This window comes from Tachyglossus aculeatus, chromosome 7, assembly GCF_015852505.1.
Source record: "Tachyglossus aculeatus isolate mTacAcu1 chromosome 7, mTacAcu1.pri, whole genome shotgun sequence".
Classification (NCBI taxonomy): Eukaryota; Metazoa; Chordata; class Mammalia; order Monotremata; family Tachyglossidae; genus Tachyglossus; species Tachyglossus aculeatus.
In genome coordinates this window covers 57,622,648-57,648,769 of record NC_052072.1, presented here as the reverse complement: position 1 = coordinate 57,648,769, position 26,122 = coordinate 57,622,648, and the positions used below count along the sequence as shown (strand labels likewise).

Sequence of the window (26,122 nt, the reverse complement as noted above, 5' to 3'; positions counted from 1 at the left end):
AGGTTCTTCTCTGGGTCCCCTTCTATTCTCCATTTACAACCACTCCCTTGGAGAACTCATTGTCTCCTACAGCTTCAACTACCACCTCTATGTGGATGATTCCCAAATCTACATCTCTTCCTCTCTGCAGTCTCGCATTTCCTCCGGCCTTCAAGACATCCCTATTTGGATGTCCTGCTGTCACCGCAAACTTAACATGTCCAAAACAGAACTCCTCATCTTCCCACCCAAACCCTGTCCTCCCGCTGATTAATGTCTGTCTCCCCCTATAGGCTGTAAACTCACTGTGGATGTGGGAATGTGTCTGTTATATTGTAATATTGTACCCTCCCATGTGCTTAGTACAGTGTTTTGCACACAGTAAGTGCTCAATAAATACAATTGAATGAATGAATGCTCCTTTACCCCGACAACTACAAGCTCCCAATCCAGCAAGGGGCCGCCCGGCTCCTCCACAGCCATGGTGTCATCTGTCCACACTCCCAATCCCACAATTCCAAGCAGTTCAGATGCCTCACCCCAGCTTCCCACCCTCTCCTTAAAATCCCCCACCTGTTGGCTGGAGCTGGAGCTGAAGAAGGCCCAGTGCCAAAAATAAAACTATACAAATATCTGCTTCTAAATAATTCCCTGTGGAATGCTATGTTGAGTTCACTGCCTTACTGGTACAATGTGTGCTCTGGATCATCCTGGCTTCCTCTCACTGCTGAATGTCAGCCAAGACATTAAGGTAGCTGGGTCACTAGAAATGAGTGGAATAAGATAGGGGGTCATGTCTTCTGCTCCTATTGTAGGATTGTAACTTTTTAGCACAGTGCTCTTTCCCCAGGAGAGATAGTGCCCAGGGAGTGTCTGACTTGGAAGCTGGAGTTTCCAGTGAACCCCTCTCCACCAGCCCCAGCATCATCTCCTTCTGCTTTCCTAAGGGAATAGAAATGCAACCGAAATGGCCCTGAATTCGGGGCTATTGCTGCCTTCTCCATCCCCTCTGTCCACTAGCTGCCATTTCAGGAGCAAGACTGGAATCAAACCAAACTGCTTTTGTCTATGGCAGTCATGATGGAGGTAGTAACAATAAATGTGGCATTTGTTAAATGCTTACTATGTGTCAGGCACTGCACTAAATGCTGGGGTGGATTCAAGCAAATGGGGTTGGACACCGTCCCGTCCCGCATGGGATTCACAGTCTTAATCTCCATTTTACAGATGAGATAATTGAGGCACTGAGAAGTAAAGTGACTTGCTCAAGGCACCACAGCAGACAAGTGGCAGAGCCGGAATTAGAACCCAGCACCTTCTGACTTCCAGGACCTTGCTCTACCCTCTACAACATGTTGCTTCCCCATACTGCTGGAGGTTGCAGTGGAGGCAGTGGTGGGTGGTCCAGGCTGAGCTGACTGCTTCAAAGGGAGAAGATGTCTCTCTCTCTCTCTCTCTCTCTCTCTCTCTCTCTCTCTCTCTCTCTCACTCCCTCCCTCCCTCCCTCCCTCCCTCCCTCCCTCCGTAAATTTGGCTCTTCCACCCCTCTGTTTTCCCATTTAGGTAGGGCTCAGTCCCTATTTCTGTACATTTTTCTGTCTCCATCTCTTTGTCTCCATATCTATATCTGTTTTGGTTGTGTCTGCAGGAAGCACGGTTGTTTTTTTCTAGTACTCTTGCTGTACTGTGCTAGTGTAGCTTTTATGCACACCCACCCCCATATACCCTGCCCTTTTCCCTATCTATAATTTATCTTAATGTCTGTCTGCTGACTAGACTAAGCTCCTTGAAGTTAGGGTTTGTGTCTTCCAATTCTATTGTATTGTGCTCTCCCCAGCATTTAATACAGTGCTCTGTACACATTAAGTGCTCAAAAAATACCATTGATTGGTAGATTGAGGACTTCCCTGACTAAACCCTCCTTTCCTCTTCTCCCACTCCCTTCTGAGTCACTCTGACTTGCTCCTTTTATTCATCACCCCCTTCCTAGCCCCACAGCACTTATGGACATATCTGTAATTTATTTATTTATATTAATGTCTGTGTCCCCATCTAAACTGAAGCTCGCTGTGGGCAGGGAATGTGTCTGTTTATTGCTATATTGTACTTTGCCAAGCTTAGTACAGTGCTTTGCACACAATAAGCGCTCAAAATATACAATTGAATGAATGAATGATTGATGGCTCAAAGTGCTGTATTTCAATCTCATTGAAATATTCAGATGCATCACGAAAGACTTGTACAGCCAAAGAATGGCAGCTCAAATTTGCCGAATTGCAGCTCCATAAGTAAGTTTTAAATGGTGTAAAGTTATAAAGCTTTATAAAATCTCTATAATATGGTATAATACCATTATATTTATCCATAAAATACACCGCACATAGAAAAGGAAAATAAAATGAGACCCCTGAACTCTCGTGCGGTCTCATTATGACAGTATGTCTATTCAAGAGGATCACATTGTAATAAAATAAAAATCAGCAAATTTTTCTTTATTGGAGTGAAATCAATAACAATCAAAATACCTTTTTCAAAGGGAAAATATAAAGATAAAATGCATGTAGTTAAGGAAGGTAAAAAAAGTAATGGGCATATCATCTTGTAAAAATAGAATCTTTAATAACCTAGGTTCAATCGAGTCTTTTTATTACGAAATTCAAGATACTTATTAACAGTAATAAATATTATGAACGTATAGGCATATAATCACCTCAAGCCCCTCCATGCTAGGGTATTTTTTTGAGCTTTCTGATTCTCCAGTGCTGTCACCTTGTCCCTCCCCTTCCTCCTTCCCTCTCAGCCCCTGCCCCAGCTGTGGATCACAAGCAGGAAACACAAAGGGAAACAGAGGAGCGGAGTAATGGTGCTGGCAGTCATGTCTATCACCACAGTTCTTATGTCCACCCTGCCACCACCTATCCCTGACTCTATTCCCAGAGCTGGAGGAGGGGTTACAGTTTGGCAAGGTGCCACTCAGGCCGCTGGAAGTGTAGTGATGTGGTGCCAATCATGATTTCTAACAAGGACACTAAATACTGGTGAGTGGGTATAAACAGTGGAGAGTGGGGGAGGCAGAAAAGCAGTTGGGAATGGGGGAGAGCAGGGAGGAAAGGAAGGTAAGGAGAGGAGGAGAAGGAGGGAAAGCCACCACCTATCCCTGATCCTATTCCCAGAGCTGGAAGAGGGGCTACAAATTGGCAAGGGGAGGGGTGCCACTCAGGCCGCTGGAAGTGTAGTGATATGGTGCCAATCAGAATTTCTCACAAGGACACCAAACAATAATAATAATAATAATGGATTTTATTAAGTGCTTACCATGGGCAAAGCACTGCTCTAAGCACTGGGGAGGTTACAAGGTGATCAGGTTGTCCCACGGGGGGCTCACAGTCTTCATCCCCATTTTACAGTTGAGGAAATACTGGTGAGTGGGTAGAAACAGCGGAGGGTGGGGGAGGCAGAAAAACAGTTGGGAATGGGGAAGAGCAGGGAGGAAAGGAGGGTAAGGGGAGGAGGAGAAGAAGGGAAAATACTGAACTTACCTGCCATGATTGGACAGAACGTCGCAGTTGGAGCTTAAGTATTCTTGGATACCTCAGCAAAAGATTCAGTAGTTATCTCTGGGTGACATGTATTGTTGGATGCTTGGAACCTGGGGTGTGCCTATAGTTTTCTAAAATAAGGGATTTCTTTTCATATTTCACAGTTTTGTAGGGGAATGGAGCCCGTTAAGATCTTTTGAAATCGATTATCAAATTTTTGATTGGGAATACCATAAAGAAGATGAGGAGGTGCAGTCCGGGGTTAGAGATCAGTTCATGGTAGAACCCATGTCTTAACAATAATTCTGTATCTTTAGTCTGATATCGTGGCAGGAGAGTTTGCGTATGCTGATGAAGCTTGGAGCTAGGCCATATAGGATCACCCATGATGGAAAGGTCTAAGCTGAAGTGCCAGACAAAGCTGATTCACCTGTGCTGGGCAGCAGCAGCATGGGAAAGAGTAAAAGGCAGATGAGCAAGTGACCAAAGTGTTGATCAAAGACAACAGCAGAGACTCAAGTTTTTTTACTGCATTGAAGAAGGCAACGGTAAACCACTTCCATATCTTTACCAAGATAACTCTATGGATACGCGTACCAGAATGACTTTATGACAGAAGATGGGATGTTCTGGAGAGGATATATCCATGGAGTCACCATGGATCTGAAACAATTTGATGGCATTTGAAAAAAAGAAGTCTGGTTGCTTCATTTTTCTGTCTAATATTTTACCTATCAATCAATCAATCAATGGTATTTATTGAGAGCTATTCAGATCCCTCATATACTAAGCACTTGGGGGAGTAAAATACAACAGAATTAGCAGATACATTCCCTGGCCATAGTGAGCTTACCTAGTTTACAAAATGAGGACAAAAGTATTCTTTGAGCATTACCAACCTTAAGGTTCAAAAATTCTAACAGGGTGTTGCTTCCAGGCCAAAAATTCAGCAAGAGCAAAGTGTGAGGGGGAAGGTTTCAATCCCTACTCAAATATTTGGACAGCTTGACGTCAATACACCCACCCTGGGATATTGAGCATGCTCCAAACCAGACATGGAACATGGGGTCTTTGGAACAATCTCCAGAGACTAGCTTCATATCCTGCCGCGACAGATGGCAGTCCTCCAAGAACAATAGGTTGGCTGCCAACTCCAGGATCCCCAGGGTAACTGCACCCACTAAAAGATGAGATTCAGCTCTCGAATTTTGTCTCTTCTTCTTTTCTTTCTGTGGTGAACAGTGTCCTAGGGAGAACATGACTATGGTGCCTCTTTTGCAACTGTCAAGAAGGGGAGAAAAGGATCAGTTTTTAAGTTCCAGGTGCTCTTTAACTTTGACAAATCTCTTTTCTTTCATATTATTATCAATCATACTTATTTAGCGCTTACTGTGTGCAGAGCACTGTAAAGTGCTTGGGAGAGTACAAAATAACAGAGTTGCTAGACACATTCCCTACTCACAAACAGCTTACAGTCTAAAAGGGGAGACAGGCATTAATATAAATAAATAAATTACCGATATGTACATAAGTGGGGTAGGGCTGAGGGAGGGGTGAATAAAGGGGGCAAATCAGAGTGACACAGAAGGGAGTGGGAAAAGAGGAAATGAGGGCTTAATCAAGGAAGACTTCTTGGAGAAGATGTTCCTTCAATAGGGCTTGAAGGTGGAGAGAGTGATTGTCTGTTGGATATAAAGAGGGAGGGTGTTCCAGGGAAGAGGCAAGATGTAGGTGAGAGGTCAGCGGCAAGAGAGATGAAATTGACTTACGTGAGTAGGTTGGCTTTAGACGAGTGAAGTGCATGGGCTTCCTTGTAGTAGGAGAGCAGCAAGTTGAGGTAGGAGTGAGTAGGGTGATTGAGTGTTTTAAAACTGATGGTGAGGAGTTTTTGTTTGATGTCATGAATGGGCAACTATTGGAGATTCCTAGGGAAAGGGGGAACATGGGCTGGATGGCATTGTAGAAAAATGATAAAGGCATTAGAGTGCGGTATGGACTTAACTGGGGAGAGACAGGAGGCAGAGAGGTCAGCAAGGAGGCTTCTTCCCCTCTGCCTTCAAACATGCCCACGTCTCCCCCATCCTAAAAAAACCCTCTCTAGACCCCACTGCCCCCTCCAGTTATCACTCAGTTATTTATTTATTTTACTTGTACATATCTATTCTATTTATTTTATTTTGTTAGTATGTTTGGTTTTGTTCTCTGTCTCCCCCTTTTAGACTGTGAGCCCAATGTTGGGTAGGGACTGTCTCTATATGTTGCCAATTTGTACTTCCCAAGCACTTAGTACAGTGTTCTGCACATAGTAAGCGCTCAATAAATACGACTGATGATGATGATGATCACCCCAACTCTCTCCTACCCTTCCTTTCCAAATTCCTGGAGTGAGTCATCTACACTTGCAGCCTCAAATTCCTCAACTCCAACTGTCTCCTGGACCCCCTCCAATCTGGCGTCCGTCCTCTCCACTCCACCAAAGTTGCCCTCTCAAAGGTCACCAGTGACCTCCTTCTTGCCAAATCCAATGGCTCCTACTCTATCCTAATCCTCCTTGACCTCTCAGCTGCCTTTGACACTGTCGACCATCCCCTTCTCCCCAAAATGTTATCCAACCTTCGCTTCACGGACTCCATCCTCTCCTGGTTCTCCTTTTTATTTCTCTGTTCATTCTCAATCTCCTTCATGGGCTCCTCCTCCACCACCCATCCCCTAACTGTAGGGGTTCCTCAAGGGTCAGTTCTTGCTCCTTTTCTGTTCTCCACCTATACTCACTCCCTTGGTGAACTCATTTGCTCCCATGGCTTTAACTATCATCTCTACGCAGATGACACCCAAATCTAGATCTCCACCCCTGTTCTCTCGTCCTCCCTCTAGGCTTGAATCTCCTCTTGCCTTCAGGACATCACCACCTGGATGTCTGCTCGCCACCTAAAACTCAACATGTCTAAGACTGAGCTCCTTATCTTCCCTCCCAAACACTGTCCTCTCCCTGGCTTTCCAGTCAATGTGAATGGCACTACCATCCTTCCCATCTCACAAGCCTGCAACCTTGGTATCATCCTTGACTCCACTCTCTCATTCACCCCACACATCCAATCGTCACCAAAACCTGCTGGTCTCACCTTCACAACATTGCCAAGATCCACCCTTTCCTCTCCAACCAAACAGCTACTTTGTTGGCGCAATCTCTCATCCTATCCCTACTGGATTACTGCATCAGCCTCCTTTCTGTTCTCCCATCCTCCTGTCTCTCCCCACTTCAGTCTATACTTCACTGTGCTGCCTGGATTATCTTACTACAGAAACACTCTGGTAATGTCACTCCCCTCCTCAAAAATCTCTAGTGGTTGTTTATCAGCCTTTGCATGAAACAAAAACTCCTCACTATTGGCTTCAAAGCTCTTCATCACCTTGCCCCCTCCTACCTCACCTCCCTTTTCTCCTTCTACAGCCCAGCCCACACACTCTGCTCCTCTGCCGCTAACCTCCTCACTGTGCCTCGTTCTTGCCATCGACCCCTGGCTCACGTCCTACCTCTGGCCTGGAATGCCCTCCCTCCTCACATCCGCCAAACTAACTCTCTTCCCCCCTTCAAAGCCCTACTGAGAGCTCATTTCCTCCAGGAGGCCTTCCCAGACTGAGCCCTCCTTTTCCTCTGCTGCTCCTCCCCTCCCTATCGCCCCTACTCCCTCCCTCTGCTCTACCCTCTTCCCCGCCTCACAGCACTGGTGTATATGTATTCTATTTATTTTATTAATGATATGTATATATCTACAATTCTATTTTTGATAATAATAATGGCATTTATTAAGCACTTACTGTGTGCAAAGCACTGTTCTAAGCACTGATGCTACTGATGTCTACCTACTTGTTTTGTTGTCTGTCTCCCCCTTCTAGACTGTGAGCCCGTTGTTGGGTAGGGATTGTCTCTACCTGTTGCTGAATTGTACTTTCCAAGTGCTTAGTACATAGCTTTGCACACAGTAAGTGCTCAATAAACATGATTGAATGAATGAATGAATGAGTGGATGAATGAAAGGTGGGATAGGCTCAGGGCTTGTATTAACATGGTAGCAGTTTGGATGGAGAGGATTTTAGAGATATTGTGAAGGCTGAACCTACAGGATTTGGTGATAGATTGAATATGTGTTTTGAATGAAAGAGATGAATCAAGGAACAACACCAGGATGTGAGACAGGAAGGATAATGGTGCTGTCTACAGTGATGGAAAAGGCAGGGGGAGGGCAGGGTTTGGGTGGGAATATGAGGAGTTCTGTTTTGGACATGTTAAATTTGAGGTGTCAGTTGGTCCTGAAGGCAGGAGGAAATTTGAGACTGCAGAGAAGGAGAGAGATCAGAGCAGAAGATCTAGATTTGGGAATCATCCTCATAGAGATGGTACTTGAAGCCATGGGAGCAAATAAGTGGATGGATTTTGAGAGAAGGCAAGAAATTTTCTTGAGGCATTTCTGGAAAAGATGGGAGAGTTGAACAAGGAACAAGAGGAGGGAAGGACTGGAGAGGAGCATGGGAGATTTTAGAAAGATCATGCCGAATATTATCATTATTATTATTGTTACTATTATTATTATTTTACATCAGGGTAAGGCTGAACCCTCTCTCGTATGAATCAATGCCTTATGGTGGCAGGAGAGTTTGTGTACACTAATGAAACCTAGACCTATGCCACTAGGGATATTCTCTCATCAGTGACATCCATAATTGAAAGTTCTAAGCCGAAAAGTCAAAGTTGATTCACCTATGCTGGGCAGCTGCGCATGGGAAAGAGTCACAGGTGGATGATCAAGTGATAATAATAATGGCATTTATTAAGCGCTTACTATGTGCTAAGCAGTGTTCTAAGCATTGGGAGGTTACAAGGTGATCAGGTTGTCCCCTGGAGGGCTCACAGTCTTCATCCCCATTTTACAGATGAGGTAACTGAGGCACAGAGAAGTTAAGTGACTTGCACAAAGTCACACAGCTGACAATCAGCAGAGCCAGAATTTGAACCCATGACCTCTGACTCCAAAGCCTGTGCTCTTTCCACTGAGCCAAGCTGCTTCTCCAAACTGAACAAAACTTTGATCAAAAACAATGGCAGAGACTGAAGTTTCTTACTGCATAGAAGAAGACAATGGTAAACCATTTTTGTGGGGTTTTTTTTTAACCAAGAAAACTATGGATATAGCCACCAGAATGACTACAGGTATGGCAGAAGATACGAAATTCTGGAGAAAATATGTCCATAGAGTCTCTTTGGATTGGAAATGACTTTATGGCATTTGATGATGATGATGAAGGGTTCAGCCTTGAGACATTTATGTGGTGGGATCTTTTTTGTCATCTAAATGTCCTTTCTGTGGAGCCCACACCCATTTTGTGCCTCCTGGCCAATCAATCAATCAATCCCTGGTGTTCATTGAGCACTTACTGTGTGCAGCGTACTCTACTAAGCACTAGGGAGAGTGTAAGGCAAGAGATTTGGTAGATGTGATCCCTGCCCTCAAGGAGCTTACTCCCAGACAACTTTTTCCACTTTATTCCCTTCTAGTATAATGAAAAGCCTTGAAACTAAACTTGACCAAAAAACCCCCAAAATAAACAACTGAACAAAACACCAGTAGGGCTTTTGTATTTTTCTTTGGCATTTCGCCTGAACTTTATCAAGCTGTTAAATTCATTCAATCATATTTATTGAGTGCTTACTGTGTGCAGAGCACTGTACTAATGTACTATATTTGAACCCAGTGAAAGTAGCAAATGAACAACTGCCTTTTAAAGCTGTAAACCAATTTTCAGTCTTAAAAGGCGTTAGACCCAAATAAGCAGTAGGGAGGAAGCAAAAAAATATACATTTTTTGGTCCACCTGAACCCACCTCTGAGGAGAGTACACACATTACAAGAGCATTGGATTTCTGAAGAAACAGGCAGTGTACCTGCCTGTTGCATAAAAATCCTCAGTAAGCCTTTTTGTCCATTTTGGTCAACAGTTGCCAGAATGCTAATGTATGATTCCAATCAAAATGCAGTCAGAGTGGGGGGAGGAGATGAGTAAATGGGAAAGGGAAGTGTAGGGAGGGGGAAAATGGGGAAAAGAAGAGAGGTGAGAAAAACTCGGGTCCCTCCAAACAGGCCTCTAAGGAGAGGTAAATTATTGACAACCACCCCGCCCCCGCCCCTGGGATAATGCTGCTGGTAGTTCTAAACAGGTGCAGCCCACCCAGATTTACCCCTAAGCGTTTTTGCCCTCTCACTGCAAGCCCTGAAGCACCTAACTTGGAAGCTGAAAGAGGGCGTAGAAGGTGGGCTGTGTGACCCGACCTGACCCCGTCCTGTCCCTAGAGAAGCACAAGGAGCAGGAGCGGAGTGGGAAGTAATAATACTAATAATGGTATTCGTTAAGCGCTTTACTATTTGCAAAGCACTGTTCTAAGCGCTGGGGGGATACAAGGTGATCAGTTTGTCCCACGTGGGGCTCACAGTCTTAATCCCCATTTTACAGATGAGGGAACTGAGGCACAGAGAAGTTAAGTGACTTCCCAAAAGTCACACAGCTGACAATTGGCGGAGCCGGGATTTGAACCCATGACGTCTGACTCCAAAGCCCGGGCTCTTTCCACTGAGCCACGCTGCTTCTCTAAGTGGGAGAGAGGGGGAAAAGGGTGGGTGGGGAAGGGAAAGAGAGAGAGGAGGGGAAGGCAAGTGGGAGAGAGGAAGACAGAGGGAGAGACAGAGAGGGAGGGAGGAAGAGAGAGAGAGAGACAGAGAGGGAGGAAGAGAGGAGGGAGGGAAGGAGAGAAGGAGGAGGGCAAAAAGGAAGGAGGAAGGGAAGGTGGAGGGAGGGAGTGGAAGGAAGGAGGGAGGGCGGGAGGGGAGGAGGGGAGGGAGGGGAGGGGAAGGAGGGGAGGTTGGGAGGGGGAAGGAAGGAGGGAGGGAGGGAGGGAGGGAAGAAGGGAATGAGGGAGGGAGGGAGGGAGGGAGGGAAGGAGGGAGGGGGAGAAAGAGAGGAGAGAGGGAGAGAGAGGGGAGAAAGAGGGAGAGAGAGGAGAGAAAGAGAGAGAGAGAAAAAGAGACAAAGAGCAGAAGGGGGGAGAGAAAGGGAGTGAGAGGGAGAGACAAAGAGGGAGAGAGAAAGAGAGGGAGAAAGAGAGAGGGAGATGGGGAGCAAGAGAGGGAGAGAGAGGGACGGAGAGAGAAAGAGGTAGAGAAAGAGAAAGGGGGAGAGAAGGGAAGGGAATAATGGAGAAAGAGGGCGAGAAAAAGAGGGCGAGGGAGAGAGAGAGAGAGAGAAGAAGAGAGAGTAGAAAGTGAGAGAAAGAAAGGGAGAGAGAGTGAGAGAAAGGGGGGAGGGGAGAGCGTGTAAGAGTGGGAGGAGAGAGAGAGCAGTGGCGGGAGGGCCGGGAAAGGGAGAGTGAGGCAGAGTGGCGGGGGTGGGGGTGGGGGTGGGGGAGGAGGAGGAGGGCGAGAAGGGGGAGGGCCGTGGGGCGGTGTGACGTGCGGTGGTTTCGAATCCCGCAGCTCCGCCCCCGCCGGGGGGTGTGTGTATGTGTATGTGCGGATGGTGCGGACCGCCGGGGAGACGGACGGACGAACGGACGGGCAAACGGACAGAGCCCCCGCCCGCCCGCCCGACGGACAGGCAGACGGACGGACGGACAGGCGGTCCGGATCGCCCCGCTCCGGGGCCGGGGAAGCCGGGGTTCCCCCTGCTGCCCCTCGGTCCGCTCCCGCAGGCCGGACGCCCGCCACGTCCCGCCCCGCCCACCATGGCCCGGAGGTAGGACCGACCCCGGCTCCCCTCGTTTCTGGGGGGACCCCCTGCCCGCCCCCTTGCCTTCTAAATCCCCTCCCCAGAGGCGGGAAAACGGTTGCCCGGGGCCGGAGGGTCCGGCCGGGAGAGGGTCTATCCCCGCGGGGTCCCCTCGGCCGGACCGGCGGGGGAGAGGCCCAGAGAAGTGAAGTGACTTGTCCAAAGTCACACAGCTGACAAGCGGAAGAGTCGGGATTTGAACCCACGACCTCTGGCTCCCAAACCCGACCTCTGTCCAGTGAGCCACGCTGCTTCTCCCCCTTTGGAGCGGCGGCCTCAGTGGGGGGGAGCGCGGGCAGAGGGTGTGGGGCCCGGGAGGGATGAGAGGTCGCCCCCGGCCCTGTGAGCCCGTTGATGGGTAGGGACTGTCTCTATATGTTGCCGAATTGTATTTCCCAAGCGCTTAGTACAGTGCTCTGTACACAGTAAGCGCTCAATAAATACGTCTGACTGAATGAATGACCCCTGGGGAGGAAGATGGGGGCGGGACTGCCTCCATCTGTTGCCGAATTGTACCTTCTGAGCGCTTACTACAGTGCTCTGCACACAGTAAGCGCTCGATATGAATGAGTACGATTTGATTGATTTGGTCGTCCAAGGCAGGGCTGCCTTTCACGTGCGTATCGGAGGGCACGAAGACGCCCTCTCTGAGCAGCCGTTTCAGTCGCTCCTTCCTCTGGGTTTAGAGCGTTCAGACAGTAGCCCCAACACCTCCCGATCAGAGCCAGGGGCGGGGAGGGAAAATAGCATCCCGGCCCGTCCGCCCGCCCGGAGGGCCGGAGAAGGGGGCTACCGGGCCCGCCTCGAGGGCTACTAAGCAGCGTGGCTTAGTGAGAGCACGGGTTTGGGAGTCAGAGGTCGTGGGTTCTAATCCCGCCTCCGCCACTTTTCAGCTGTGTGACTTTGGGTAAGTCACTTCACTTCTCTGAGCCTCAGGCCCCTCATCTGGAAAAGGGGGATGAAGACTGTGAGCCCCATGTGGGACAACCTGATGACCTTGTAGCTCCCCCAGCGCTTAGCACATAGTAAGCTCTTAACAAATACCAACGTCATTATTGCTATTACTAGGAGGACGCCCCTCTGCCGGGCTGACGGTAACCCGGGGGGCAGTGCAGCGTCTGGAGGGGCAGTGCCCGGAGAAGGGGCACTCCCTACCTAACAATTTAATTGAGTGCCTACCGTGCGCAGAGCATCGCACTAGGCGCTTGGGACAATACGCTAAAACAGTCGGTAGACACGTTCTCGTCCCATAACGAGCTTCCTCAGAAAGAGAAATCTCCAGCTTTTCCGGAGTTTGGGAAGAGTTGGAATGAATGGGACTTCAAGGCACACACGCGTAAGACACTGTCACCAAAATTGTCTCGTGGCCACTGATGTTGTACTCGGGTCAGGTTTATTGGAAAAGTCTTTAAAGAACCAGGGTAAATTGGCAAAGTTCTCAACAACTTTAAGATTTGTTAGGGCGAGGGTCGGTGTTAAAAGACGACGGAAATTTTTTCGGGATTAAAATACTGGATGTTTTTTGGAGCTACTCTTTTTAAAAATATTTCCCGGAAAAAATATATGGGTGGCAGGTCTTTGAATCGTCAATCGTTTTATAATGCCGTGTTCTTACCTAGAGTTTGGAGCCGTTTATGGCTTACCCGGGCCCATTCTTTGATCCATTTCACTGCCTATTAGACTGGCCATTTGAAGGCGGAACTGGAAGGGGATGTGGAAATCGATTAGCAACTCTTATGAGGACAATGCAGTCAGTTTGTCCATAGTCGGGTACCTTAGGCAACAAAACCTTTCCCGATGTTTCCGTACAGCAGAGCTTTTCTGTGTGTTAGGGGGAAAAGCTGGATCCCATGCAGTGTAAAGTGTAGGTATTGGAGTAACTAGTTTAGTGAACTACTGATCGTGTAATTTAGTGGAAGCAACACAGGGTTGGGTGTTAGGGGACCTGGGTTCTAGTCCTTTGAATCCATCCTTTTGCTTGCTGTGTGACCTTGGACAAGTCACCTAATTTCTCTATCCTAGTTTCTCATAAAATGGGGATAAAATTTCTGTTCTCCCTTCCTCTAACAAACACTGTGAGCCCATGTGTGTCAGGGAGTATGTCTGTTCTGATTATCTTGCACCTGCCCCCGGCACTAAACACAATCATCGGCACATAGTAAGTGCTTTAATAAATAGTATTATTGTTGGGATCGTGATGCTGGAAAGCAATCTCCCAATTTTCTTTCTGACCAATGATTCTTTTGAGAGAAGCAGCGTGGGTCAGTGGAAAGAGCCAGGGCTTTGGAGTCAGAGGTCATGGGTTCAAATCCCAGCTCTGCCAATTGTCATCTGTTTGACTTTGGGCAAGTCACATAATGCCTCTGTGCCTGTTACTTCATCTGTAAAATGGGGATTAAAACTGTGAGCCCCCCGTGGGACAACCTGATCACCTTGTAACCTCCCCAGCGCTTAGAACAGTGCTTTGCACATAGTAAGTGCTTAATAAATGACATCATTATTGTTATTATTTACGGTAATTCCCAAGGATACTTCCCAAGCGCTTAGTACAGTGCTCTGCACACAGTAAGCGCTCAATGAATACGATTGAATGAATGAATGTGCCAGGCACAGTACTAAGTGCTGGGGTGGTTAGAAGGTAATCAGGTTGGACACAGTCCATGTCCCGCATGAGGCTCACAGTTCTAATCCCCATTTTACAGATGAGGGAAGTGAGGACCAGAGAAGTTAAGTGATTTTTCCAAGGTCACACAGCAGACAAGTGGTAGAGTGGGGCTTAAAGCTCAGTCTTTCTGACTCCCGGGCCTATGTTCTATCCCTTAGACCACGTTACTCGTGGCTAGTCTTTGTAAAGCGTGGATCAGAAACATTAAACTCCTCCCCAGACAGTCTGAATGTTTGGCTCAGGGCAGAAACAAACCACGTGGGCTGAATGGGAAAATAAGCCTAAAGCCAGCAAAGCAGAAATCACAAACTCTGACACCAGTCACCTGAGCGTGGTTCTGTGGAGCTCAGTGCTTCTCCTGTGGACAGTGAGGCTAATGATGTTCACCTGCTTTGGAGGATTAGTGCTTGGTTGGTAAAAACATCTTGAGATTTTCCCCAATGACAGGTGCTACTTCTTAAATGCAAAGTATTGTTTTCATTGTATATAGGTGTCATTGTAAAGCAATAGCAACATCCCCACCCCCAGCTTGCATTTTGGGACCGGAAGCACATTCCACAGCTGCATAAAGCTTGGGCTTTATGCATAACGCTTCCCAGGTGCCAGGGGCAAAATGCTGTTTCCTCTTTGGGTTCCAAGTCATTGCTTAACATTCTGTGGTGAGAAACGGAGTGCTGGGGAGTGGGAATAGCCCACAAAAACTACAAGCTTATCTTCTGTTTGTGGCTTATATTTAAATTATGTATTTGGGAAGAATCAATCAACACTGTGCTAAGCACTGTACTGAGCACTTGGGAGGGTACAGTAGGGTTGGCAGACACATGGACCTGAGTGAGTGGAGGAGGAGGTTAGGAAAGGCATCTGGGAGGAGATAGGATTTTGAAAAATTATTATTGTTTTAAGTCCTGCTGTGTTTCAAGCACTGTTCAGAATGTGGGGTAGATACAAGTTAATCAGATTGCACACAATCCCTGTCCCACATCAGGGTTACAGTAGGAGGGAGAAGGGGTTTATAGAACCAAATTGTGTGGGCTGGGTTGTAGTGGGAGAGGAGTGAGGTTAGTTAGGTAGGAGGGGAAGAAGAGTTTAGAAAGTAGTGTGAATCAGTATGCATCAAATGCATGCCCTTGAGTAATAGTTGACACCTCCTGATCTGTGGAATGCTGGGCTGCGTTTGGTCTAGAAGAGAACAGTTAGTTCCCTGAGAGAGGGTCCATTATCAGAAAGAGCCCATTCTGATAATGCCTGGTTTCCTGTGGATTTGTCTTAGGACTGATTGGCTACAAAAGGAACAAAGCTTTTTCTCAGCTCCCTGGCCACCGATGGAGCCATTGTCTAAACAAATGATGCCCTTTGGTACACTTTGGACTGGACTTTGGATCCCCTGGCACAGTCTGCCCAGAGGGCAGAATCAGTAAATAAATAAGATTTTTGTTAGTGGTAAAGAGGACATACCATCTACCTAAGGTCATTTTTGAGAGGCAATAAGAGATGGAAGCAACTGGGCTTTCCAGGTGGAGTCTAATTTCCCAACACACCAACTATGAATGTCAACTCCCTGGGTAGTGGGATTTCAGCTCTTTAATTCTTAGTTTGGCATTTACAGTTTTAGCATGCCACCATCAATGAAGGAGACCCAGCCAGGGCCTGAAATAGCTGACCACAGCTTCTGTAAACCAAATTAGCCTCTGGTGACTCTCAGGAGTGGTTGAAAAATGTGGAAAAGTAAATTTTAACTTCAACTCCCTCTCCCAACTTTTAAAGATAGTCGCGTATGTTGCATGCAAATTTAAAAGATGGAACCGGTCTTACATAAAAATGTTAAAACTATGTGCTGTAACACCTTTTCATGGCAGACCATCTCAAGGAAAATCATCCTTTTTGTTTTTGTTATTGTTTGGTGTTAACTTCAACCATGTTGTATTTAAATGAATGTTTCCTTTTTGGAAGCTGTATAGAACAAATATATTTTTTTCTCCTGTGGATTTAAGCTGATTAAGCACTTCAAACAAGTGGGATGGAGTTGAAATCCACCAGGGTATAAACAGCTACCTTTCTCTCTCTCTCTCTCTCTCTCTCTCTCTCCTCCCAGGAAACCAGGGAACAGATTTCAGGCTTATTCATTGCTGTTCAAGATGACCAAGTTCTAGGATTCCCTGTGCTCCACAAAGCTGGATCGTGATCCCTGCTGAACCAAAACATTGTCCTACAGCTGGTCAGCCAATTGTATTCACTGACCACCTATGTAGAGAGCACTGTACTAAGCTGTTGGGAGAGTACAATATGATAGAATTAGCAGAAATGTTCCCTGCTTATAATGAACATGCAGCTTTGGTTTCTTTTTTGGAGTTTACACCTACTTGGTCATTTGTTTTGTCGGAATGCTGATTTTCCCCTTTAACTTGAAGAAATTTGACCCAATTTTAACATACGCTACTGTTTACTGTAGTGGTGAATTGAAATTGGACTATTACAAGGTGATTTAAGAGAATAAAGTGTATATGTGCATAATAATGAACATTTAAATGATGTAAAATGTTTCCCAATATTATGAAGAATTTAAGGCAGGAAAGAGATCGTTTTCCTGCATTTATAATAATAGCCATGGCATTTATTAAGGGTACCCAGTGCTGGGATAGATAGAAGGTTATGAGATCAGACTTAGTCCCTCACTCAGGAGGTGATCTATCTTCTCGCCATTTTTCAGCTGAAGAAAATGAGGCTGAGAGGTTTAAGTGAATTGCCCTAGATCACCCAGCAGGTAAGTGGTTTAACCAGGACTAGAACCCTCATCTCCAGGCTCTCAAGCTTGTGCTTTTTCCATAATGCCTGACATAGTAAACCAGATTGTTCCAATATCCAGTATATTCCTTAATATCCAGGAACTATGGGGGCTCCTACTAATGTTCTGAGGCTACTGGTGTAATTTAAGGCAATCTGGGGGTGTCCTAGAAGAGCATAGATCGCATCCAATTTGCTGTTTGACATAGCAGGCATTGAGAGAATCAAGATCGTGAAACTTGCCTCCTCAAAAGCAGCATCATCAGGTTCAATGTGCACTGCAGATATCAGAAAAAGAAAAGCATTGAAAAGTGATCCTTATGAGCAAAAAAAATTCTAGGAGCTTAAATATGACAGGATGGTAGAAAAAGCAAGCTCAGGTCCGCATCCATGTAGCCAAACCATGGATCCTAAAAGTGTAATCAAATGCAGTTGAGATAGTGCACATCTGAGGTAGTTTTAGTCAACAAAGCCAGGTCATATAGGAAGCCTTTTGGAATGATTTCCTTGTTCTTTGGAGAACCTTCGGGGACAGGAGACTTGAAGGGAAGCACACAGATAATTTTGTTGAAGCCCCTTTGGGGATCTTGAAATGGCTTATTTACAATAGCTAAAGGGCAAATCATCATCAATTGTATTTATTGAGCGCTTACTATGTGCAGAGCACTGTACTAAGCACTTGGGAAGTACAAGTTGGCAACATATAGAGACAGTCCCTACCCAACAGTGGGCTATGATAGTTCTTGGGTGCAACTGCAGTTGTTTCTGGCCATAAGAATTGGGTAAGCATGTTGATTTAGAAAAGGGAACAAATTTGTCCTATTAAAACTACGTGAATTCCAAAACTTCACATAGGCATAGTTCCTTTTACACCTGATCTTCCATTAAGGTAAGTTGGGGGTGGAGCAGAAACAGAGCAAACTTATCCTCTTTATCCTCTGTAGTCTGGTAGCTCTGGAATATTTTATCTGCAGGGGGTAGTATATTGACAAAGTAATATAGTTTCCAACTAGAAAAACACAAATACAGTTCTGTTAGTAAATGAATTAACATTTAAATGAATGTTAAAGGACTCTGTAACCTGACTACCATTTTGTTAATATGTTTTGTTTTGTATGTCTCCCCCTTCTAGACTGTGAGCCCGTTGTTGGGTAGGGACCATCTCTATACGTTGCCAACTTGTACTTCCCAAGCGCTTAGTACAGTGCTCTGCACACAGTAAGTGCTCAATAAATACGATTGAATGAATGAATGTATGGAATCTTTAAATTTTCTTCACTTTGTAATGCATTGTTAGCCAGCTCAGAGCATTCACCACCTGCCACACTATTAACCCTACATACATATATGCCACTCTGGCCCTTATAGCACTTATCCGTTTATTTTTGTAGTCCTAGGAGCAGTAGAAGCAGCATAGCTTAGTGGATAGAGCCCCGGACCCAAGAGTCAGTAGGACGTGGGTTCTAATCCTGACACTGCCACTTGTCTGCTGTGTGACCTTGGACAAATCACTTAACTTCTCTGTGCTTCAGTTATCTCATATGTAAAATGGGGCTTAAGACTGTGAGCCCCAAGTGGGACATGGACTGTTTCCGAACTGATTATCTTATCTACTCCAGCTCTTAGTACAGTACCTGGCACATTGTAAATGCTTAACAAATACCTTTTTTTCTTTTAAAAGTGCCCTAGCACTTATGTATTATGCATATTGAATGCCTGCTAAATGGAGGTCACTCTTCTAGACACTTGGGAAACACAACTTATTGTTTAGAGTGTGTCAGTCATTTTTGAGTGCTTACTGAGTGCAGAACACTGAGCTAAGTACTTGGGAGAGTACAGTATAACAGAATCGGTAGATACATTACCTGCCTACAAGGAGTGTCTTGTTTGGTCACTGAGGCCAGGACTCTAACTTCTTCAAACTCTGTAATTCTTCTCAGAACCACACACAAAGAGAGCTTTTAAAATATGTTTGAAGTTAGTAGTAACGTCATACCTAGTATTTGTCTCCAGAAAGGGAAAATAAAAGAGCCCAGAACATGATTAAAGTTCAGCAGGAGATACACAAGATGATTTGAAGAGAGTTGCTTCCTCTTAAACTGAAGGTGTTAAAGGGAATCTTGGATCCCCATTAGTCTTGGATTTTAAAATTTTTGGCACGATATAAAGGGCAACCAGTTTACACCATAGAAGCACATCTGCATAAGTCCACAATGGGGATGTTGTGCAATGTAGGTGGTGTGCTGCACTACTGAATTTTCTGCCAGGATACAGAAGAGAGGAACAGTATCTTATTGAATCCACCAAAGGAATTTAAAGTAATGAGGATGGACCAAGAACTGGTCACACTACTTTTTGTTCCTGTTCATTGAAAGAACAAAGCTTTGTTAAGGAAAAGCCAAAGGCCTTCCTTTTGGAAGACAGAGAGAATGGCAGAAAAGCACCTTGTAATCCCACTGATATGTAAAAATAGGAAGTGTTGATTGACAGGAGGTAAATGCTTTCTGAGGATTTTGGAAAGGATTAGATTATTTTGCAGGGGCATCACCTCCAACACAATTTCAAACACATTTGTTGTGAGGGAAGATGATGCAGGACAGTAGGCATTCTTGACACTGCCTTTCTGAGGCCAGCAGTGAGCTATTTCTTCCCTTGGGGCAGGAATCAGGAATAGTGTGAAGCTGTCATGGGTACAGCTTCTTTCCCAGAGACTCAGAAATAGCCACCAGGTCAAGAGAGTGGGAAGCCTCTTTTCACCAGGACAGCTCATTTCTTTTAAGAATGGCTCATCACGGGGAGTGCTTACTGCCCGTCTGATTAGCTAAAGGAAGCCATTCATTCATTCATTCATTGTCTTATTGAGCTCTTAGTGTGTGCAGAACCCTGTACTAAACACTTGGGAGAATACAGTATAACAATAAACAGACACATTTCCTGCCTACAACGACCTTACAGTCTAAAACCATTTTCAATCATATTGAACACTTATTGGGTGCAGAGCACTGTACTAAGTGCTCAGAAGAGCACAATATAACAAAATAGGTATGCTTGTTCCCTGCCCAAAATGTTTTCCAGAAATACCATGGGTGTGCTGGGCTATAGTTGGGTGAGGGGGATTTGCTACTAAAATTACTGCTGCCCAGAATAGAATACTAGAGGAAAAATTATTTGGATATAGATTTTGGAATCCATATGTACATTCAGTTTTTGTTTTGTTTTTTTTTAATAGTGGGCTTCTAAATAACTGGCTAGATGAGGAGGCTGGTAAACTCATTAAAGAGGGGCTGCTGTCAATGAAACTTTGCATGCTGGGAGTAGGATTTTACCATGTTCCTGTGGCTTTGAAGGAAAAATGTATTTAAAATGTGCCCTTGTTCCTTGAAGGCAGAATCTACCATACTGTACTCTCCCAAGTGCAGAGTACAGTGTTCTGCACATAAGTGCTCAATAAATACCTTTGATAATTTTCCATGGAAACTTTTGCCAGGGTCATGACCCAGCACTTAGAACAGTGCTTTGCACATAGTAAGCACTTAACAAATGCCATAAAAATGCTATTAATGATCAGATCAATTTATAGTATTTATTGAGACTCTATGGTGTGCAGAACACTGTATTAAGGCCTTAGGAGAGTACAGTGGAGTTCAGTCAATGGTATTAATTAATGGTATTTATTGAGTACTTACTATGTGCAGAACACTGTACTAAGCATTTGGAAGAGTACAGTACAACAGAGTTTGCAGACACATTCCCTGCCCACAACGGTTTCAAGACGAGGAGACAGATTTCAATATAAATAATTTATAGTATGTAATTGAAAGATATGTACATAAGTTCTTTAGGGTTAAAAGTCATAATCTTCTATCTCAAGTTTGTAGCCCAGCAGGGAAGGCAGATACAAAATAATTTACTGATAGAAAAGGAAAAAGGAAAAATGGATATGTAGTTAAGTGCTTTTAAATAAAGGTAAGCAAATCAATAGTTACAGAAGTGCTTTGAGTGGATGGCAGCGCATAAGTGAGTTAGCAGCACAGAAGTTCAAAGATGTGGATGCATGTAATAGTATTTATTAAGCTCTTATTGTGTCCAAAGCACAGTCACCAGTATGGAGGGTATAGGGGGGAGAATGCATAGGTGGGAATTAGGTCTGGTCCCTATCCCTCAGGGGCTTACAATTCAATTGTATTTATTGAGTGCTTTCTCTGGACAGCACTCAGTAAGCGCTTGAATATAACGGAGTCTGTAGACATGTTTCTGGCTTCTGTGATTTCCAGAGGGCTTTAAAGTTGGGGAGAGAAATGGTTTGGAAGGTTAGGGAGTTCCACAAAATGGGTGAGAAAGAGGTGGTAGGAGAGACAATAACCAGGCACAGTGAGTAGGTTGGCTCAAGAGGAATGAAGCATGCTAACTGGGATGTAGTGAGAGAAGAGTGAATAAGAGGGAGAGAGCTGATAGTGTCTTATATCAGGAGTTTCAGCCTGATGTAAAGAGGAATGGATAATGGTGCAAGGTAATGTAAGGGGTGCTTAGTGTATGGGGTGAGGGAGGTGTTTTAAGTCTGGTGGGTTTGGTGACGCTAGTAGTTGGGGGGAAAAAAATATCCACAGACCTGTTGTGGACATGAAACATGCCACCTCAAGTGATTGCATCACCAGACAATTAAGCAGAAGATGATGGTCATTCTTGAGTTCTTGATTCTCATTTGAGGCCCAGTCTTTTTCTTTTTTATGGTATTTAAGCACTGTAGTAAGGGCTGGAGTAGATACAAGGTAATTAGGTTGGACACTGTCCCACATGGGGCTCACAGTCTTAATCCCCATTTTACAGATGAGGGAACCGAGGCGCAGAGAAGTTAAGTCATTGGCCCAAGGCCACTTGTCTGCTTCATGACAGAGCTGAGATTAGAACCCTGATCCTTCTGACTCCCAGACCCTTGCACTATCTATTAGGTCATGCTGCTTCTTCATTGAACTTGAGACTTGGCATCTAGAAGGTATAAGTGTGTTGTCAACAAGGAATGTGTCTGTTGTTGTACTCTCCCAAAGCACTTAGTACAGTGCTCTGCACACAGTAAGCGCTCAATAATTATGATCAAATGAATGAAAGCGTTCTGAGCCCAAGTTCTGTTTGATTGTTTTGACTGAGCACCTGCTGTGGGCAACACATCAGAGTAATAATAATAATAATGGCCTTTGTTAAGCACTTACTATGTGTGAAGCACTGTTCTAAGCACTGGGGTAGATACAAGGTGATCAGGTTGTCCCATGTGGGGCTCACAGTCTTAATCCCCATTTTACAGATTAGGTAACTGAGGCACAGAGAAATTTGGTTGTGACTTGACGAAAGTCACACATTTGACAAGTGGCGGGGCTGGCACTAGAACCCATGACCTCTGACTCCCAAGTCCATGCTCTTTCCACTGAGCCACACTGCTTCTCTTGAGAAGAATACAAGAAATGGGGCCTGCCTTGGAGCAGTTTACAGTCTAATGGAACATGTTCAGGGTCAGTAATAATAATGATAATGGTATTTAAGTGCTTACTGTGTGCAAAGCACTGGTCTAAGTGCTAGGGATATACAAGGCGATCAGGTTGTCCCACATGGAGCTCACAATCTTAATCCCCATTTTACAGATTAGGTAATAATAATAATAATGTTGGCATTTGTTAAGCACTTACTATGTGCCAAGCACTGTTCTAAGCACTGGGGGGATACAAGGTAATCAAGGTTGTCCCACGTGGGGCTCACAGTCTTAATCCCCATTTTCCAGATGAGATAACTGAGGCCCAGAGAAGTGAAGTGATTTGCCCAAAGTCATACAGCCGATAAGTGGCTGAGCCGGGATTAGAACCCACGGCCTCTGACTCCCAAGCCCGTGGTCTCTCTACTGAGCCACGCTGCTTCTCTGGGAGAATACAAGAACTAAGCCCTGCCCTGGAGCAACATACAGTCTAATGGAACATGTAGGAGGGGTGTATTGAAGAGTCTGGCATTGAACAGAGCCAGGGATTGATACACAGGAACTGCTGGTAACTAAGCCCTCTAGACTGTAAGACTGTAGTGGTCAGGGAATCGACTTTGCTGTATTGTACTCTCTCAAGCGCTTAGTACAAAGTCTGCACACAGTAGGTTCCCAGTAAATACGACTAATTTGAGTGACTGAAGTTTGGTCTTAATAGATGTTTTGTGACTAATTGATTAACATGTTATAATACTGTTGAGAATGTTGAAACAGAAAAACTGTTCTAGTGGGCTGGTTATGAATCATGTGGTTAGCAAATTAGGTAGGATGTTGCAAAGTGCAAGGAAATTTTAGGATATAATTTATACATAAAGCACATGTAGTAATCTCCACTAGATGACATTTTATTTATTTTAAATAGCTATAAATTTTCCTCAATCTATTGAAATTTTGGTCTAAGAATACAGCTGGTAGGTTTGTTTTTATTTGACTGGATTTCTATTTGCTCCTTTATTTACCTAGTTTAAAACTGTGTGCCAGTTGGATCTGTTAGGGGTGAAGCACTTCATGTCTCATGGCCCTGTAAAAAAAAGCAAGGACAGGGAGACAGGAGACCTGGCTTCTAGTCCCAACTCTGCCACTAGCATGCTGTGTGACTGAGTAAATTACTTAATTTCTCTGAACTTGATTTTCGTCATCCATGAAATAGGTAAGATATATTGTGAATTCCATGTGGGATAGGGACTGTGCCCCACCTCATAATCTTGTATCTACCCCAGGACTCTGCTAAAAGTAGAGGCTTAATATAGGTCATAATTATTATACATATAGCAAAGAAGAAGGGCTCATGATTGATAGCGTTGATACATGGAGCCTTAAACCATGCAGAGGGGAGGCTTTAGAGAATGCTTCGTTGAGATACTTGAGTAATACATATCTTAGGCTGTGTAAGCTGTCTCTCTAACAAGTGAGTGGATCTTCTGGAGACATGATGAAGTTCTTGCCTATCTTCCACCTCCAGAAATGGCTTGAGGAAGTGGGGAAGAGAAACTTGTCCATAGGATCTTGCATGGTGAGCCTCATCTTGCTTCCTGTTTCTCTAGGTTATCTGTTTCTGATAAGGCACTGTTTTTCACAGCCGGCAATAGGACTCTGTAAGATTTACAGCATATTCTCTTACCAATATCTAGACATGGATCTAAAGAACTCTAAATGCTGGGCACTGGCTTGTAAGACAGGTTTCATAGTAGAGAAATCCTTTTTCACTAACCAGTGCAGCAACTGTTGGCCACATATCAAGATCCAGCTGCTTCTACCCAGCTGTACCACACTTACATCGGGTCCCAGATCACTAAGTATTCCACAATGGGGAGCAAGGGGGTATCCTCCGGTCCCCTGAAAGATGCCACTTCCCTCCTCACTGGGGAGCTGACTGGGGAATGTGGTGTGAACTGGATGGCTGCCACTGATTCCAGAAATCTTAAGGGCTTTAACTTGACTCATTCTTAGAGAGTCCAAGCTGACCAACCACCAAGTGGAATGGCACCTGGCCTGACCCCATCCTTTTACAGAGAGATTGGAGAAGGTGATGGTGACAGTTGGATTGTTAACATGGACAGCCAAACCTCCCAAAATCTACAGGTTCTGCTTCTTTGATGGACTGGGCATCTGATGGGCTTCTTGGCAGAGCCTAGAATAGAACCTAACCCAGGCATGCTGATCTTTTTGTCAGAGCTGCTTTGCTAACGAGGACATAAACCTCTGAACTATGGCATTCTCAGGTTAGAACAATGTGGAGCATGGATGGAGCCTGTCCATCAGGTGGCTTGAAAGTCAGTTACATTTATTGAATGCTTGAACATTTGTCTGTCTACCCACCCCAAACTGTAGGCTTATTGTGGGTAGGGAATGTATCTGTTTGTTATACTGTACTCTTCCAAGAGCTAAGTATAGTGCTCTGCACACAGTAAGCAATAAATATGATTGACTGATTGACTGTGTGCAGAGCACTTAGGAAGCGCTTGGGAGAGGACAGCACAACAGCTCTTGTCTGCTGTGGAACCTTGGGTGAGTCACTTAACTTCTGGGCCTCAGTTGCTTCATCTGTAAAATGAGAATTAAGACTGTGAGCCCCATGTAGTGCATGGACTGTGTCCAACCTAAGTAGCTTGTACCTACCCCAGTGCTTAATTCAGTGCCTGGCACATAGTAAGCACATAACAAATACCACTAAATGGTACAATGAGCTTACAGTCTAGAGGGGAAGGAAATCCCTGTGGTGATTGCCCTCCTGGACCTTCACTGGTTAGGATTGGCCTTCTAACATCCCCAGCTCTTCTCCTCTACACCCCTAACTTTCCTGGAAAATCAGTTAGTCTTCTCAGTGAATCATCCACCCCTCTTGGATCTACTAGAAGCTTTGATTTGCACCACTTCCTGGATAGTGAATTCAGAGTGTTTGCCACCCGTTGTCTCAACCAACAGAGAGTTCTTTAAGGCACTGAGTCTGAGCAGGAAAAGGATTTTCCTGCTTGCTTGCTCACCTCTGTTAGATTGAAGCTAAGATAATAAAAATAGTTTAGTCGATCATAGACACTTGTAAGCCGTGGAGAAAAGCACTGATTTTTTGGTAGTAATTCTTCAGCAAAAATGTTTGTGGGAAGCCACTGTCTGGTGATCTGAAGAAGAATGCTACTATGTGGGTTCACTCAGGTTATGATGATAGTTAGCTGTCTAGAGATTAAGATTGCTTTTCTCAGAGTGCTTGCCAACAGTGAAGGAAATGGTAGGTACTTGCCAACAAAAATCCAGAGGGTTAATTAAGTGAAACAATGACCTGCCTTGTCTTTAAATATCAAGTTGCTGGATTAATAATTGATTCTAAGAAATGTGAATGTTATGTGTTACCAGAATGAGAATAAATGACATTTAAATGTACCCACAGTAGCTTATTTTTTCGGAAATAGTGCAATATTTTTGTAGAATACCATATTTTGTCAGCTGTTCCATCTACCACAGATTTTTTTTTTTTAATTAAGGTGTTTGGAAAATAGAAACAGAAGCTTGGGGGCAACTGGTATTATTAATCAATGATGTTTTCTGATCATCCACTGATTGCCAGAACACTGTACTAGGCACTTGAAAGAGTACCTGTGAGAATAAGCAGACACTATCCCTGCCCTCAAGATTAAGCAATTACTATGTATTTAAGCACTGAGTTAGGTAACAGATTATCAGATCGGACATAGTCCCTGTCCCACACAAGGCTCACAATTTCTCTTATTCCCTTTTTTTTTTTTTTAATGGATGAGGTAAAAAAAGGCTCAGGTTGAGTGTCTGCCCCAAGGTTTCCCATTCAGCCACTGGGGGAAGTGGAACTTTA

General features: G+C 44.8%; 1 protein-coding gene across 2 annotated transcripts in view; it reads left to right on the top strand.

Annotated features, from left to right (window-relative positions):
- The first annotated feature begins 11,165 nt into the window (after nt 1-11,165).
- Nucleotides 11,166-26,122, top strand: part of SH3BP4 (SH3 domain binding protein 4) — a 157,602-nt gene continuing 142,645 nt past the window's right edge. For both annotated transcript variants that reach the window (XM_038748913.1, XM_038748911.1), the window contains exon 1: nt 11,166-11,299. The gene's annotated coding sequence lies outside the window, so the exon portion shown is untranslated. The remainder of the gene's footprint in view (nt 11,300-26,122) is intronic.